Here is a 14780-nt window from a genome sequence, read left to right as displayed (position 1 = left end):
TACTTCTACACGTCAGTGTTCTCCGCATCATTCCCATAATCCGTTGTGTTGTCTTAACAATTTTAACAAAACTTCCACAAACTTTCAAGTCCCTATCCATCATCATCCCCAAATCTTTCATTTACTCCTCCTTCTGTAAAATATTCCCACCAATCCTATACTCTGCATCCCATCTTTGCTTCCCAAATTTTTAAACCTTACACTTTGCAACGTTGAACTGATATCCACATACATTTGCCCATTCAGACAGTCTATTTTGGTCCTCTAGCAAAGATATATAACATCTACTCTACTCTACTCTACTCTACTTCTGATAACTCTCCTAACTGTGCATCATCTGCAAAACAACTGCATATCACTATTTCAGTGTCGTTTACATAAACATTAAATAACAATGGTGCCAAAACAAACCTTTGGAGCACGCCACTAGTGACTTACCTCTTCTCGGATATCACTTCCCATACATAACCTGCGAATACTTATCACACAACCAATCTCCAATCAAACGCACTAATCTACTATTCAACCCCATCTATTCCAATTTAACTATTAATTTGTCATGTGGCAATATATTGAAAGTCTTTGTATAATCTAAATATACTACTGTATATTTATCAATAGCAATAGTGCTTTTATTTATTTGGAATTCTGGAGCAAATAAGGCTGTTAATCAACTATACTCGTATTAGATTTGTAAATTGCAAAGTATTCTTCTGGCCGGCCTGCCTGAAAACAACCTGCGTTTTTGAGAGGAATAACACCTCCTTACGAAACTTGTAAACTCATCTTCAAGATCTTTATACAGGTTACCCGTGTTCTAGACTGGATTCGAATATATTCGAATCCCGTCTTGAACATATAGTACATATAGAAGAGATCAATGGAAAGAAGTCAACGGATTCCATAGTGTGATGAGCAAACAGCCATGACGCCCACCTTCATAGCATGTAGGACCTCCTTTCGCTGCGATGACTGCAGCAATCCTACGAGGAAATACTTTCCACAAACGTACGATAGCAATCAATGGAAATTGTGGACAATTCTTCATGTAGGCATATAATGAAGTTTTGAACTGTTGTGAGGCGAAGTCCCTTGATCTCATCGGACGCTGTTCATCCCACAGAAATACAATAGAATTGCGATCAGGGATCTGTGGACGCCAGAGAAGTATGGTAACGTTCATGTCCACAAACCACGCAGTTACAGCAGCAGCTTTATGACAGAAAACACAGGACCATACAATCACACTGTCATCTCCTAATTTCATAGTTAGGGTTACGCACTGTGGTAAGAGAGGTTCACCGGGCACCCGCCACACCCACACTCATCCGTCTGCTCAGAAGAGAATGTAGCATGATTCTTGGCTGCATAACGCAGATTTGCACTAGATAATGTGTTGGCTTGCATATTGCAGTCTTACCATGGAAATCCATGTTATAATCCATTAAATCCATCCTTAGTTGTGAATGTTTTTGTACAGATTCGTGTTCCAGTCGAATATATAAATATGAATATATATACAAGTGTTATTGAGAAGAGATTGTGAGACTCGGTGTCAATTACCGAAGAGAAATTTGGGTTTATTCCTAGCCGGGGAACAACTGACACTATGTTCGCTCTAAAAATCCTCATATAAAGGTACCGAAAAAGAAACACAGAAGTCTCTCTCTCTCTCTCTCTCTCTCTCTCTCTCTCTCTCTGTCATAGGTCTTTGCGAAAGACCTATGACAGATTTCTAAGAAAAGAGATATGGAGAAACATAAGAGAGAAATGATCTCAGAAAAATATGTTCATCTTGTACAAGACGTATAATGGTAGCAAGACAAAGGATGGGACGTGGAGTAGGAACAACTGAGACATTCCCATATAAAGGTACAAGGGGATTCATCAAGGGTCAGCTTTGATCCCTTCTTATATGTCATGCTCTTGGTTGGGCTGATACAGACGATAAGAACTAAATCACCCTGGATGACGATGTGTAAGCAGGAAGCATATGAAACACTATCTTCCAAAGAAATCTTTGGAAGATAGTGACTTGAGGATCAATAGAAATAACACAGAAATAAGAGTACATATCCTATAGTAAAGCAGCAGGGAGTTTAACATTACAGCACACAGGCTTACCACAAGTGATTTAGGCTCACATTCCTAGGATCATGTGTCCCCGATAATGGAACCTGTACTCCGAACTCAACAGAAGGATCGAATCTTGGTGGATAAACTAGCAGGTTTCAACAACGTGTGTGTGTGTGTGATACAAAGAACTACAAAATGGTAGTAAGACCAGTACGTATGTAAAGCAGTGAGACCTAACAGATGATCAAGAGATAGGAAAAGAGAATGGACGTAGCTGAAATGAGAATGTTGACTAGATTGGATAACAACAAAGAGTTCACTGATCCTGGAGGAAAACAACGAAAGTAACCCAAGTACCTGAGAAGATTAGGGAATCGATATTGAGGTAGTTTGTTCATATTATTCGGCGAGATGAAAGTGTGTGGTAAGAAGAGTGCTGGAGATTATGCTACCAAGCAAAAGAAGTAAGAGGAGATGACCCAAACAACGATGGCTGGACAGATTGAAAGGGGACATTCAAGATCTCAAACTGCAGGAGATCATGACCTTAGACAAAATTGAATAGAGAGGTTGATCCGCTAAAGTGATCCAACTTGAGTGGGAATGAAGCTGAAGAAGAAGAAGGAGAAATTACATTTAGTAAAAACCAAATAATGGTTAATCCTGCAACACCAGTTACACTAGTAGCAAGGCTTGTATACGTTGGTCATACATAACTGGTAATTAGTTTACGGAATTAACAACGCATATAAAGTATATTAATTAAAGGTAACTTTAATAAATAACTTCTATATTTCGGAAATGTCACGGTGCCATCTTCAGGAACATAAAGATATGGTATGTGCATGCAGGCACTAACAAAAGCAAATGAGGAAGAAAGCAAGAAACTAATATTGTTCCTAAAGGCCTAATGGTGGCCTCTGGTGGGCTAATTTGGTTGACTTGGCAGTTGGGCTGAAGTTCTCAAAATGTAAGTCTCCCAAATTTGGGGAACTTTCATGCACCCAAATTTGTTGAGGTTAGGAACGTTGTTTAGAGCTGCTGAAGATTCCTTGAATAATCTCTCGTATTTAAACTTGCTGCGGTGTATTATTTTTGTTTTCTTCCAACGAATTCTATGGTTGGTATCTAAGGCATGGTCTGCCAGCCCAGAGCGGCTGTACTGTTGAAACCGGATGTAGTCTTTGTGTTCTGAAATCCTGATATTTGTTTTTCTGCCTGTTTGGCCAAAGTAGGACAATTTGCAGCTGCAAGGGACCTAGTATACACCGGGTAGGTCTAGGGGAAGTGGTTGGTCTTTGGTAGAGCGGATAAGGGATGCCAACTTTTTATATGGTCTGTAACAGGAAGTAAGGTCATATTTTCTGAGGATATTGGTTATTTTCTCAGAGGTGCCCTGGATGTAGGGGATGGTGATAAATTTGGTGTAATCTTTATTGTGGAGGGGGAGGAGAGGGCTTGTGGTTTACTGGTTTGAGTATTTTTTGGATTTTTTTGGGGTTATAGCCATTGGCTAAGAAAGTGTTGTGGATGTGGTTTAGTTCAGTAGTTATGGCCTTGTCATCTGAGCAGATTAATTTTGCCCTGTTATATAGTGTTTTTATAACCCCATATTGTTGTGAGGGGGGGAGGATTGCTGGTGGATGTATCTGCCAGTATGGGTGGGTTTTCTGTAAACAGAGAAAACCAAAGATCCATCAAGGCTGGCGGGTGATTAAAGTGTCTAGGAAGGGGAGGGTGTTGTTTTCCTCTTTTTCTAAGGTGAACTGGACTCTGGGGTGTTGGTTGTTTAAGTGTGTTAGGAAGGAGTGGAGTGAGTCTGAGCCATGTGGCCAAATAGCAAACACATCATCCACGTAAAGAAGCCAAATAGTGGGGTTTTGTGGGGCGGAGTTTAGGACTTTCTCTTCAAAGGTCTCCATAAAGAAATTGGCCAAGGGTGGGGAAAGTGGTGAACCCATGGCTGTCCCCTCTATCTGTTTGTAGAGCTTTCCTTGCCAAACGAAATAGCCTGAGTTCATTGTGAACTGAAATAGGGCTGAGATATCAGGAGGAAACTTGGCTTGGATGAGCTCTAAGGTTTCTTTGAGTGGGACATTAGTGAATAGGGAGGAGACGTCAAAACTGACCATTATATCAGTGTGTTGGAGTGAGAGGTTTTCTACACTGGCTTTAAAGTGCTGAGTTTTTTATGTGTGATGGTGTGTTGCCAGTATAGTGTGTGAGCGTTTTGGCTAAATGTTTGGCTAATTTATATGTGGGGGAATCAATGTCATCCACTATGGGACGTAATGGCACATTTTCTTTATGTATTTTTGGGAGTCCATATAATCGAGGGGGGGGTCTAGAGTTATAAGGTTTTAGTTTGTTAGTGACTTTCTTAAGGAGTCTGTGGAGAGTTCTAATCTGAGAGCTGGTAGGATTATATTCAATAGGGAGGTAAGTAGTACGGTCTAGTACTAAAGCATTAAGCTTACCTTTGTAGTCCTTTTGATTTAGCACCACAGTGGCCTTTCCCTTATCCGCTTTGGTGATTACTATTTTTTTGTTATTCTTCATTTCTTGTAGGGCTGCATATTCGTCTTTGGATAGGTTGGTTTTTGGAGGTTTGGCTTTCGTGAGAACACTGACTACATCCAGTCTGACGTTGTTGGCGATATGGTTAGGCAGGTTGCGAATCCCACGTTCTATTTGGATCATGATATCTTCAGCAGGTATTCTTTTAGGAGCTAGGGCGAAATTGTGACCACGTGCAAGTGCGGTGAGTGCCTCAGGCTTTAAAACTACAGACGAGAGGTTGACTACTGTGTTGAGTGGCGGCTGTGGTAAGGAAGTAGAATTCTTTGTCAGGTTTTCGTATTTTTTCAAGTGCCGACTTCGTATTTTTTCGAACTCTTTTCTTGCCGATGCGCATGAGACGTCATAAAGTATCGTCCAAAGATCATGGCCGAGTGTATTCGAAAGCTCTTCCTCTGGCGCCCGTACGGTTTTGTTTACGTCGGCAAGGAGAACGCGCGTCGCGGTAATTTGTTCTCTTAACAGGGCGAAGCTAGTGCGATTATAAATGCGCAGAGCTTTCTGTGGAATAAAACGATGCTTCAATTTGACACAATTAGGGATTACCTTGTTATCCCGGCAGCGTTTTAGGAACGTCAAACGATTTAGTTGTCTGGATATCTTCAACCTCATTTTGCCGTATTGAAGGGCCTTTCGTGCGATGGAATCTCCGTGGATGATCAAAGTTCTAGTAGCAAGGCTTATACGTTGGTCATACATAACTGGTAATTAGTTTACGGAATTAACAACGCATATAAAGTATATTAATTAAAGGTAACTTTAATAAATAACTTCTATATTTCGGCAACGTCACGTTGCCATCTTCAGGAACATAAAGATATGGTATGTGCACGCAGGCACTAACAAAGCAAATGAGGAAGAAAGCAAGAAACTAATATTGTTCCTAAAGTCCTAATGGTGCCCTCTAGTGGGCTAATTTGGTTGACTTGGCAGTTGGGCTGAAGTTCTCAAAATGTAAGTCTCCCAAATTTGGGGTAGTTTCATGCACCCAAATTTGTTGAGGTTAGGAAACGTTTTTTAGAGCTGCTGAAGATTCCTTGAATAATCTCTCGTATTTAAACTTGCTGCGGTGTATTATTTTTGTTTTCTTCCAACGAATTCTATGGTTGGTATCTAAGGCATGGTCAGCCAGCCCAGAGCGGCTGTACTGGTGAAACGGGATGTAGTCTTTGTGTTCTGAAATCCTGATATTTGTGTTTCTGCCTGTTTGGCCAAAGTAAGACAATTTAATAAATAACTTCTTTAATAACACTTAAATAACACTTTATTTCTTAAAGTTACCTTTAATTAATATACTTTACATGCGTTGTTAATTCCGTAAACTAATTACCAACCAGTTACACTGCATAGTGACATATATCACTGCGTTAACAATAATAATAATGACAATAACTACACAACTGCGTAGTTCTAAACCTACATGCAAAATACTAGGAACTCTGTGGAGACTATTATTTTAAAATGGAACAAACACTGACCTTCATAAGGAACTTATTATTGCTGCCAACCTATTCCAATTAAAAGATATTATATACCATTCAATACTAAGGAAATTATCAAGGTATTTGTGAAAATTATTAAGATACGACATTATGCTCAAAGCTAACACTGCAACAGTCCCTCGAAATTGGAGTAACATGAAGAATCTTTTCCACTGTACTTTAGATACTTAATATGCATGCATCATTGACACGATTTAAAGGATCGACATAAAATTCTGAAAATATCAAACCTAAGATGCTGTGTAATCATGTTAAAGAGTAATTTCAATAATGTTTACATAGCAATAGAGATACGTAGAAACAGTGATGATACATGTTATCTGGGCTTACTTTTTTTGTCCACTTAAAATGTATCATCACTGTTTCGATCTCTCATCTCTGTTATCTCGCTATATTTCATTTAGACTTTTTTTTTTTTCTTTTTCATTTTCTTTGCCTCCCACCATCTCATTTCCTTTTATGCTTTTAGGAAGATATTTTGTTCATTTAAACATCAAGTACATTTTTTTCGCTTGGTTAGCCTATAAATTATATATTTGTTTAATCCTTTATCCAAGTGTAAGCCTTCAGAACTGGGGCAACTCATAGTAAAGGTGGTATGAGTTATCAAGTCCTAAAGTCCTGAAGATACTTCAGGCGCAAACTTTGTTTGCTTACACTTGGATAAAGGATTAAACTACATTTATTATGGTCTAACCAAGTGAAAAAACCTCCAACATCTTTCTCTAATCCAGAGTAATTTAATAATAAGGTGTGCAACTCCTATAGGTAAATATGACTTCTCCATTGCTTCTGCCTTAGTATCATCGCCACTGGGTCTGGTTTCCACTGATGAGACCCCAATAAAGATCGAAACCGGTTTGCATTATGGGAGATACTAAGGCAAGTGATGAGAACTTATACCACCTTTACCACGAGTTGCCCCAGTCCTGAAGATACTTCAGGCGCAAACTTTGTTTGCTTATATTTGAATAAAGAATTAAACTAAATATATAATTAATAATAAAAATACTTTCTCTGTGAAATGTATATGTATAAAAAATGAATGCATTCCAAAACGTATACTTAATCTCATCATCTTACATACATGTTACATGTAAAACATGCAACATGTATGTAAGATGATGATAAGAAAGATGATGGTTTTAAAATAGTATTATGAATATAAGAAGCATTTGTTTGCACATATCTGCAATATTTAAATTGTAATAGTACGTATGGATTACGAAGATTGAATAACTATTTTTTAAACTATTATTAATATTATTAATAATGATCACATGTATTAATCCTACTTACTGTAAGAAAAACTAAGTACTTGTCAATGAACTTTTGAATGAAGGTGTTAAAAAAGTGTAACTATTCTCTAAGGCCAATAAGGGTGTTGCCGTTATTAAAAGATTTATTACTAAAAAATGTTCCGATTTAAAATATTGTATTGTGAAAAGTAAAATGAATGCATTCAGAAATCTCTACTGCTAACAAAAAAGAAGCTCCAAATGTAAATTTTGAATTAAAATAAACTACAATTTGAAATATAAATGTAAATTGCAATGAAATAACTGTGTAATTAATTTAATGTAAAATGTTCGTGTTATAACTTCTATTAATATTAATAGAAGTTAATATTAATATCACACACACACACACACACACACACACACACACACACACACACACACACACACACACACACACACACACACACACACACACACACACACACACACACACACACACACACACACACACACACAGGATGGCGTTTCCGTAATGATTGTTGTATTTATATGTAATATAGTTGTTTGTTTGAGGTCACGCTATACTGTACCTGGTTTTAGCTATTCTGTTGTTAGCATCTAAAGAAGTGCTTTAGCATAACTTGATATTGTATGTGCTGTCATTACGGTGCAGATAAAGTCGGTATCATCTCTTTGCTCTCAAAAGATACCGCTTTATTATTTTATCCGGAAGCGATATTAATCTGTTTAGTTTATAGTCTGCATAGAATGCACACATTGTTATAATATATATATATATATATATTCCACCTAAATTCTAATAAATTTTGTTTTGTTAGAATTTAGGTGGACGGAGTTTATAGTGAGCCATCTGGTGACCAAATTGATGTCGCATTGCTTATGTTTTTGCTTGAACAATGTTATGTCATCTGCGTATTAGAATATTTTATCTTTGAGAGGTAGCTAATTGATATCAAGCCTATAGATATTGAAAAGAAAAGCTAAGAGAGAGAGAGAGAGAGAGAGAGAGAGAGAGAGAGAGAGAGAGAGAGAGAGAGAGAGAGAGAGAGAACACTTCCCTGTGATGCTCCACGAGTTAATGGTGACTTTACTACAGGATAATTCGCAGCGTGTTATCTGTGTTGCAGGTAATTTTGAAATCATACGTTCAGCGGCTCGCCTATTCCAATATGCCTTAGATTTTCTAGAAGAAGTTCATGTTTTAGTGGATCAAATTCTTTACACAGGTCAATAAAGATGACCATGACAATTTTGTTTTTATCTAAGAGAGCGTTAATTATATCTGTGAAATCCACCAAAAGAGTAGTTGTTTTTTTACACTTCTAGAAACCCTACCGTGTTTTAGGAATGATATCAAATTTTTTTGTTCATGTAGTAAGCTTGTTAAGAGCGATCTTCTTCATAATTTGGTTGATAACTACTAATGTACATATGTTTCTGTAGTTGCTAATCGAATTTTTCCCCTTGTTTTTATATAAATGAGATTAGTGAGATCTGCATCCAGTTTCGAAAATTTTTTTTTATTAATTTCAGCATTTTTGACTTTGACTGACTGCGTGTAGAATATCTCTGTTTCTTATGCCATCGATTCCTGGACCTATGGTTGGATTTATTTGTTTAATTAGAGAGAGCGGTTCCGCTTCTCTTGCGTTTGGAAAACGCAATGCCTGATTTGCTTGTGGCCCTAATAGAGGAAGCATTCTCTACAAAGTACTGATTGAAGTCGTTTGCTTACTGTTCATAACATTTGCACTCTTTTAAGAAGTTGTGTTTAATGGTTTCAAAGGAGGGGTTTTAGGGATTCAAAGCTTTAGGAATACAATCTGGCATCTCGTTAACCCGTCAGGTTTGTTTATATCGTTTTATGCAGAAACTAATTTGTCTCTATAATAGTTATTATTATTATTATTATTATTATTATTATTATTATTATTATTATTATTATTATTATTATTATTATTTTATTCACATAATTGATAAACAGTCAAAACAAGATATCATATAAACAAAAATTTGACTGGTGACACAGAACAATTCAGATTCTACCCAAGAATCTAAGAATACTCCATCAGGTAGCGTCGTAAAATATGGACTGTTCCAAGTAATGATATTTCTTGTAGGTCATATGGGATCACTTCATTGATTTTTAATTGCTGTAAATAGTTGGACAGCTTCTTAGAAGTTGCACCAAGTGCACCGATAACAACTGGGATGACTTTGGTGTGTTTAAGCCACAGTCAGCCAACTTCGATTGCCAGATCTCGATATTTAGTAATTTTTTCCAGTTCTTTGTTGTTAATGTTGTTATCACTGGGTACTGCAATATCGATAATCCAAACCTGTCGATGTTCGATAATTGTGATGTCAGGTCTATTGTGTTCCACATGCCAATCAGTTTGTATTCTAAAGTCGCAGATAATTTTTGCTGTTTCGTTTTTCAGTACTTTCTCTATTTTATGCTGCCACCAGTTATCAGAAGTAGGAAAGCCATATTTTTTGCATACATGCCAATGAGCTATTTTGCCACTTGATCATGGCAGTATTTATAGTCCGTTTCAGCTATTTTGCTTCAGGCACTGATTAAATGTTCTACAGTCTCATCTTTCTGATCACATAATCTGCATTTGCTGTTATTATTGATGATGAAAATTTTTGCTTTGATTGCATCAGTTTGTAATTTATTCTATCAGCTCAAGAATAGGCATTTGTAATGCCTATTCTTGAGCTGATAGAATAAATCCTTCTGTTTATTTTTTAATATATCCGTGTTGTAGTCATTTCCATGTCTTGTTCACGTCAATTTTGTCCTCAGTATCTTGAAGAAATTGGCCATGCAAGGGTTTATTTTTCCAGCGCACATATCGGTATTTCCATGTTCCTTTTTGTAATTGGATTTGTTTCCTGTAGATTTTAGAAGGCCCTCTTGTGTAATTGCTTGAAGCATTGGCTGAGAGCTATTGTTGATGTAATTTCTTAAACCAATTTCTTCTTCTTCCACAGTCTTTCTCCCTTGCAGCACCCCCCGTCCACCTATTCTCCTCAGTAGGTACAACCGGTCAACATCACTTCGTGGACGTAATGCATAGTCATTATTTTTCTAGTTTTGCGGTCCAGTTTGTCCAGGTCTTCTTTTGTCTAATTTATTATGCCAGCTGTGTATCGGATCACCGGTATAGCCCAAGAATTCATTGTTCTAATTGTGTTTAATCCATTTAGCTTTGTTTTTAGAATATTTCTAACTCTTTTGATGTATTCTGATGCTGCCTGTTGTTTAACTTTCGAGTGGAGACTATCATTGGCTTCTAATATTCCTAGGTATTTATAGTGTTCGTCAGCTGAAATTGCTTTTATATATTTCTCTTGATCAAAATTAAAATTGCCAGTGTCATTAATTTTTCCTCGTTTAATAGAGAAAACTGCGCATTTATCTAATTACCAAATTCCATTTTAATGTCCTGACTGGAAATATGAACTATGTTCAATAAAGAGCCTATTTGCTGGGCCGATTTTCCATATAGCTTCAAGTCATCCATATACAAAAGATGGGAAATTTTAATATTACATTTAGGAATTTCATATCCAAGTTTTGTTTTCTTCAAAATCATAGACAAAGGTATCAAAGAAATGTTGAAGAGCAACGGTGACAAGGAATCACCTTGGAAAATTCCACGTTTAATGCTGATATTTCCAAATCGTTCATTATTCACTATTAATGTTGTTTTCCATGATTTCATAGCAGTAGTCAGAAACGAACATATGTTTTTGCTAATTCCAAATATTTTTAGTGATTTTAGGATCCAGGAGTGTGGGAGGGAATTGAATGCTTTCTTGTAATCTATCCATGCCATGTTTAAATTAGTTTTTGTCTTTTTGAGTTTCTGAGAATCATTTTATTAATAAGGATCTGGTCTTTTGTTCCTCTAGGTTTTTGAAAATTGCCTTTTTGTTCAACCGGATAAATCTGATTATCCGATAAGTAACGGTATATGGAATTTGCTATGATTGCAGTGAACAGCTTAAGCATAGTTGGTAGGCATGTTATTCGACGATAGTTACTTGGGTCTTCACCCTTATCCGTATCTTTCATGAAGAGAAAACTGCGCCCAGATATCATCCAGTCTTCCACTGAGCTTGACTGCAACAAATAATTAAATTGTTCTGCCATTCGATCATGTAGAGTGGTTAGATGTTTTAACCAAAATCCATGTACTTCGTCTTTGCCAGGTGCACTCCAGTTTTTTTAATTTTCTAGCTTGAGCACTGACCATTTCTTTAGTGATAGTGACATTTTGCATTTGTTTTTGTTTCATTTCTGATTCTATTTCCTTAATCCATGAAGGAACTTTATTGTGTTCAATAGGATTATCCCAGATTGACTTCCAAAATTTGAGTGTTTCTTCTTTTCCGGGTGAATGATGGTTTGCATTTGTATTTCTCTGGAGAGACTGGAAGAACTGATGTTGGTTCTGTCGAAATTTCATATTTTGTACATATTGGTTTATTCTTGCTTCATATCTTTTAATTTTCTGTGCAGTCGCTGTAATTCTTTGTTTTAGATCTTCGGTAACTTCAGCAATTGTTTTTGTTAGTCAAATTATATGTGTTAATCAGTTTGTTTTTGATGTTATTATTTTTCAACCGTCCTTCTTTAAAACTCTTTAAGTTGCTTAGATCAGCTCGAAGTCTGTTAACCTTTCGTTCTAACTGGATTTTCCATGGTGCAGATTGTTTCATCCTCGGCTTTTGCTCTTTCGGTTTGCAACCAAGCTTCACTGAAATGATATAGGCTGTGCTGTATAGGAGCTGATTTGTTTCCTTTATACTGTTGGTTGTGATGGTTTCAATTACAGCATTTGCGTCTAAGAGGAGCTGTTTTAGCTTAGATTGTTGTAAAGCTTTTAATGGTGGTAGTCTTTTACGGTCATTTATGGAGTTCATATGTTCCAATATCCCTGACTTCATTTTACACTGCCCTTCTGTCAAAACATTCTGAGGTATGTCGTCAGCTTGATGTTTACTGAATTGAATTCCAAAGTTTGATGTAGCTACTTCCTGGAGTTGTTGGTTTATTACGTAACTCTTGCAGCTCAAGTTCAGTAAATATTTTGTTACGGAAAATGCAATTCTTTTGGTCCATAAGTCTTTGTTCTGTTATTGCAGATTCTGGGAGTATTTGTTTCCAAATTAAATGCATACGCTTCCTGAAACCTTGGTGTTGATCTGTAAAAACATTTCATAATGTCTCTGTTTTCTTCTACAGTCCAGTTTTCGCGTTTGGTTTCTTCCAGTCGCTTTTCAGCTTCCTGTTCTGATTGCCCAGCAAGGAGAGCTGGGTCCTGCAGCCCACTTGTCGCCTGATGCCCAGGATCCCCAACATCTGACGCAGTCCTTGATGACCCGGGCGTCGACCGATCCGGTATGAATCTCTTCTTCCTTTTTCCCTTTAAGATTTTTCACCATTATTATTATTATTATTATTATTATTATTATTATTATTATTATTATTATTATTATTATCTGAGACCTCCAGGGAGTCAAGGACTCATCGAGGGAGGCTGTAAATTACCCAACCCAGCTACCCTTGAATCCCTTCACATTAGATGCACTCATTACCCGTAAAGGCAAATTATTCCACTCACTCACTGCTCTCTGAAAGAAAAACCTAGCTCTTACCCTTTTCTTGACTGCAAATAAATTTAACGTCCTTGGATGCCTCCGTGTTCTCTCCCCACCTTCCATATAATGAAAAATTTCCTTCTGTTGTTTCTTACCTACGTTGTAAGGTTGTTTCTTAATAATAATAATAATAATAATAATAATAATAATAACTGTTTCTGTTATGCTAAATTATTTGGTTGTGGCAGCCAATTTAACTTAACGCGTTGAGGAAGTTGAATAATTGGCTCCATCTATCGACAAAAAATAAATATTTTAATAAAGTGACGTCATTCTAATAAAAATTGAATGTATGGTTGATTTTATTTTACGGAATTATAAGATCAGAAATTACAAAAACAATATTTGAAATATAATGTCTTAAAATTTATTATATGTATACATGGTAAAAAATATAAGCTTGAAATGCTTTTATTGAAACTATAATAAGAAATGAACTATTTGGTAAGTTGACGTCCAGCATGTGTGTTTATTTAATACATTCGTAATTATATTACGAAAACATAACATTCAATAGGGAAAAAAAGAAAGAATGGGAAAAAAATGAAAAATATGATATTACATCTAAAATTAAACTAAACTGATACAACCGAGTTTTGCAACAAGCAGGCTAATGTATCCTCAATGAGAATTTTCGAAACTAACAATGATGCGCGCGCACGATTCACGTTGTATTATGATGACTGCATATCTCTTCTGACAAGACTGTTGCATATAGCGTGAATAATAGAGCCCTTTTTGACTTGTGTACGGTTAGACACATTATCTATTTCTTTTGTAACGTATCATTTTTGTATCAACTCGAAACGTCTTAAAAACCTTCTTAATGAAAACAAAATTTCAGTTGACTAGGAAACGTTTAGTAAAGATGATCTCGAAAGTCAAATAAAATCAGCTTTTCTAATTAGACCGAGCGTGTTCACTATCCTACCTCGTCAATAACTTCCTTTTGATCTGTACATGTGGAGGCTATAAGACTCATTTTTTTTAAATGTATTATTATTAATACTTTCGGATTTTTCTGTGTTATATAATTAAATGGATTTTAATATGAATTGCATTTGTTTATTATATACAGGATGGCCATAAATTAACTTTACCTCTTTGGATGTATCTGTAGCTAAAGCTAATACACGGAATGAGACCACATTTTATATTGAAACTTTCGAAGGCATGGGGAGATGAATTCCGCGGAAAAAATTAGTACCAAAAGTCGCCGATAGGGGAAATTTTGGCGTTAGCGGAGACGAAAGCAGTCAAATATTTGCAGTAAAGGCAGGTAAAGAGGGTTATGTGTATATTTTACTGTGCGTACGTGAGAGCAGCGCCACCAATTCCACTTAAAAAGAGATTGGGAACGTTCAGGCAGTTATTCGAATGAGTGACGAATTGTGCTCGATATGCGTCCTACCTTGCCTCAGAGTACTTTACTTGTTAAGTTGCTTTACCTTAACAGTGCAATGCCGTAGCGGTCCTTCGCGCTAACATTTCTTGTCCGAATGGAGGTCGACAATGACTGGCCTTGGAGAATATTGTGAGGTGATGAGGCTCATTTTTATCTGAATGGGTCGGTCAACACTCACAAATGTAGAATTTGGGCATCTGAACATCCCCAAGCGATCCAGCAAGTACCACTGCATTCTCCAAAAGTAACCGCGTAGTGTGGCTTCACAGCCGATTTCATAAT

This window comes from Typopeltis vanoorti, chromosome 17, assembly GCF_054136105.1.
Source record: "Typopeltis vanoorti isolate ZY-2024b chromosome 17, IOZ_Tvanoo_1.0, whole genome shotgun sequence".
In the NCBI taxonomy this organism is placed as follows: Eukaryota; Metazoa; Arthropoda; class Arachnida; order Uropygi; family Thelyphonidae; genus Typopeltis; species Typopeltis vanoorti.
Note: the sequence above shows the minus strand (reverse complement) of the source record.